The sequence below is a fragment of the Pteropus vampyrus genome, unplaced genomic scaffold (genome assembly GCF_000151845.1).
Source record: "Pteropus vampyrus isolate Shadow unplaced genomic scaffold, Pvam_2.0 Scaffold895, whole genome shotgun sequence".
Classification (NCBI taxonomy): domain Eukaryota; kingdom Metazoa; phylum Chordata; class Mammalia; order Chiroptera; family Pteropodidae; genus Pteropus; species Pteropus vampyrus.
This window is the reverse complement of record NW_011889676.1, coordinates 61148-65732: the sequence shown is the minus strand read 5'-3', so window position 1 is coordinate 65732 and position 4585 is coordinate 61148.

Genomic DNA, 4585 nt, shown 5'->3' with positions numbered 1-4585 from the left:
CGTGGCCTCCAGGTCTCCGGCCTCTGCTCTTCCCCTCCCCTGGCCGCAGCCTCTGCCTCTCCCCCTCTGCATCCAGCCCCACCCAACCCCAGTCCAGGGGCAAGGAGGGAAGACAGGTGACAGGCTCCCTGCCCCGCCCTGGGTACACAGGCCATCGCACCCCTTCCACTGGCCTCATCCGCCACTCAAAGGACGCTGTTGCAGCAGTTGTGGAGAGTCTTAAACTGCATGACAGTCCCCTCGTCCCCAAAGCATAGCAGGCCATAAAGGGACATGCAGAGCCGGTAGGGGACGGAGGTCTGTCATTTCGTCTGTCTACACCGCAGGCCCCTTGCCTTGGGAAAAGCTCTTCCCCTGCTTGCATCACGGGCTTCCAAAGGGAGCAGCCACCTTCCTGCGAACCTTCCGGCACCACCTCCACTGCTGGCTCCCGGGCTGGGCACGTGACACACATGGTCTCAGACGAGCCTTTCCGCAGCGTTTGCGGCTCGCGCCTGCAGCCGGCCGGTCTCAGGACGTCTCTGCTCTGTTCCCAGGAGCTGCCTTATCTGCAGCCGTGGGAAGGAAGACGGGGGAAGGAGAGAGCAAACCGTCAGCCTCCGGCTCCAGGCGTCCCAGACCAAGCCCGCCTGCCGCTGGTCCCGTCTCAACCCTCGCTTTCATTATGTGAGCCAGAAGCTACTCTTTACTCACACCCATTCGAGCTAGGTTCCCGAAACTCGACCCCAAAGAGTCCTGCCCGGAACATTAATAAAAATTGCTCACGGGGCAACTCTTTAATCAAGTCCCAGGCGAGCAGGTCAATCAGGCCACCGTGACGAAGACCACCATGATCCCACGATTACCTCTACGTCGAAAAAGTGTTCCTCATCTTGAGTTTCCCTGATTTTTCTTATAACCATTTTTCTAATCAAACAGATGAGAAGTCAAGCCTTTGTCACTGAGTAGCACATGGACACAGAGCCTGAAATGGAAACGAGACATCTGATGCCTTCACTAAAGCTTCCACCCAGTGAGACAAAGGGGGCGGGAGGGGCTTTGAGTCCCAAAGTGAGCCTTTGACCTTAAGGCAGCGGTCCCCAACCTTTGTGGCACCAGGGACCAGTGCTCCTATGAGCTTTTGACGCCTGAGGATCTGAGGCGGAGCTGAGGCGGTGATGCCGGCGCTGGGAGCGGCTGCGGATACAGATGGAGCTTCGCTCACTGGCCCGCTGCTCACCTCCTGCTGTGCGGCCCGGTTCCTAACAGGCCACAGACTGGTACCTGTCCACGGCCTGGGGTTGGGGACCGCTGCCTTAAGGGCTTGGAAAACACCTTGTCACAACATACATTCTTGCAAAGAAACGCCAGACGAAAGGAATTTTATATTTACCCTGTATCAGGAACTTTGGGGGAACATGGGAGCTTCTCCATTTGGGGAAGATTGCTTTGAGTGGAATTAATATGCCAGCACTGAGTTGGCTCTGGGAAAATTTGTGTAAAATTGCTCAGTTAAAAATGTAGCATTCTTCCCAGAATTTTGTGAGTTATAAATCATGCTCGGCTGATTAATTTTAAGGATGGCAAACCCAAATGTGACGGAGGCCAACACAGTTTGCAATTGATTGGAATTCAAAAATTTTAGCAAGGAAATGTTTGGTTTTATAATTATTCGACTACGCTAAAGTTCCAATTTGACTCACTTTCTTTAAACTTTGAAATACAAATTCCATTCGTAAAGGATGGGCGGGTCGGTTCTTTCTCAAACAATCCCAGCCTCCGGATTGAATTTCTCCGGGGCAGAGTCAAACGTCCACTCATTTTAACTTCGCTGTCGTCTCGGGCCCTCTGTCTCTTCAGCCAACATGCACTAAGGGGCTATTGTGTGACCAAGCTGTGCCAGGAAGTGGAGGCGACGCCCAGATCCTTCTAGAATCTTCCATTCTAGGCGAGACCTTGGGAAAAGGAAGGGGCCCGGGGACGCACAGAGTGAACGCTTGAGGTGGCCAGAGGAGGTGGCCCTCACCTCCACCTGGGAGAATTCAGGGGGCCTGGAAGCTGTGACCTCGGGCTGAAGGGCTGGAAAGCTAGACATTCGATATGCAGAGGCAGGTCACTCGGGAACAGGAGGTTCTGGTTAATTTTCAAGGATTAGTTGTGCTTTCAGCCTCAGCGGGAAGCCCGAGTGGGGAGGACACACATCCCTCCACCTTGCCTTCTGCTGGTCACTCCGCCCTCACCCCAGTAGGAATCATGAGGTTAATTTCAAGAGCAAAGAAGCTCCAGGCGCAGGAACATTGGCACCAAATAAGGCAAGGGTGAGACCCTAAAGCGACAACAGGGTGCTAAGTAAAATCTCTATACCTGGAGGACTGTCGCCTCCAAGCTCCTGGCCCTCTCAGCCTCCAAAGCAAACAGCCGTGGTCGCGCACTCCCTGGAAGAGTGTCTTGGAACTGCTGTAGCAAAGAGCCACAGAGGGGAGTCTTAAAACAACAGAAATTTAGTCTCCGTTCTAGAGGATGGAAGTCCAAAATCTAGGTGTCGACAGGACCACACCCTCTCGGAAGCCACTAGAGAGGAAACCTTGCTTCTCTCAGCTTCCGATGGCTGTCGGTGTTACTCGGTTTGCGGAGGCGTCACCCCAAATCTGTCTCTCTCTCCACATGGCGTTCTCCCTGTGCGGCTCTGTCTTCTTCAAAGAGACCGGTCACGTGCAGTGAGGGGCGCCCTCCTCCTCTGTGAGCTCATTTTGACTAATTCCGCCCTTGACGACCCATTTCCAAAGAAGGTCGCATTCAGAGGCCCTGGGGTCAAGACTTCAACATACCATGTCGAGGAGTCACAACTGAACCCGCGACACTTTCCCGGCAGAAAATCGGGAAGTCCCCCCATGGAGAAGCTCAGCGGACAAAAAGAAAAGATATCCACATGCTGGCATATGGGGTCCCATAGAAAAATAGGTGGGTCCTCGCCCCACTGTGAACCCCACTCTTCAGCAGGACCCGTCCTTGAACACGGAGCTTCCAACTGGGTTTCCGCACCCCATTCTTTAGAGTAAACAACAGGTTAAGCCCTCTAGGAAAACCCCTAAATAAGAAACAGGAAGTTAAACAAACAGAAATTAACTAATTAATTAAGAGACTCAGAGGAGACAGGATAATGCGGGATCAGAGAAAACTTTCCACAGGGTAATAGCGAATATTCATGGACACCAAAGAGAAACTATGGCATCCATGAAATGAGAAAAGAATTTTTTAAAATGAGGATATTTACTGAATAAGAAATCTACTTAGAGGTTAAAAATACCAGAGCAAATCTCCCTTAGACGTGGACTCTGACAAAGTCGAACTCACAGACTCAGAGGGAACGGTGGAGCCAGGGGCTGGGGTGGGGGATGGGGAGACAATGGTCAGAGATGTTGGGGAGAATGTCATCACCAGCTCGAGTTATAAGCTGAATCAGTTCTGGGGACCTAACATACAGCACGGTGACGGCAGCTAATAAAACTATATTGTGCCCTTGAAATTTGATGAGAGAGTAGACCTTAAGGGTTCTTACCAAGAAAAAAAAAAAGGTAATTATGTGAGGTGTAGACGTGCTAATTATTGTGCTAACCATCTTCCCGTGTGTATGTTTATCAAAATATCATGTCGTACACCATAAATAAATACAATTTTTACGTGCCAAAGATACCTCAATAAATCTGGGGAAAAAAACACCATAGCAAAACTAAAAACTTCAATAGAAGTTTCTGGAAGACTAACTAACTAAAGAAAACTCCCCGGAAAATATGACAAAACATCAAAGAAAGAGAAAACGAAACAGGAAAAACAAAAAAATTGCAGGCCCATCCAGGAGGTCCAATGTCCGAGAAACAAAAGTGACAAAAAGAAAGAACAGAAGACAATAGGGAGATATTTATTAGATAAAATATGAAGAAATAAGAATGGGAGGGTATGAGTCCCCACACTGAGCAGTGAAACAGACAATAAAGATCCTAAAACCTCCAGAAAGTCAAAAAGACAAAAAAAAAATCAAGGGGTTATACAAAAGATTAGAATCAGATGACCTCTCAGACATGCTCAACAGCAATGTGGGCAATAAGGGGACAATGGAGCAATACATTCAAAAATCTGGAAAAAAATAAATGATTTCCATCCTAGAAATCTACGCCCAACCAACTGCTAATCAAGCGTAAGGATAGAAGAAAGACACCATTAGGCAAGATTTCAAAAATTATTGCCCAATACCTTTTCTCAGAAGTCCACTAAAGGATGTGCTCCACCACACTGAAAAAGAAAACCAGGCAAGAGGAAAATGAGGTTCTCTAGGAGATGGGGAGCCCTCAGAAGAGGCAAGAAGAATCCCATTTCCAAGTAGACAATAAGTAGATGAAGCGCAGTAGCTCGTGCAGCTAGCCTGGAACTCAAAGGGCTGGGATGAGAACAGGACGGGGCATCCAGACGGGAGGCCCCGGAGTGCAGAGAACAGAGAGGTTAGTGTCGTGTCGAGGAGCTTGGAGAAGAAATATGCATAGGTACATAGACAAGAAAACCGAAGAAATCATTAGTAACTCATAAAAGTGTAAACACTGAAGAACTGTCT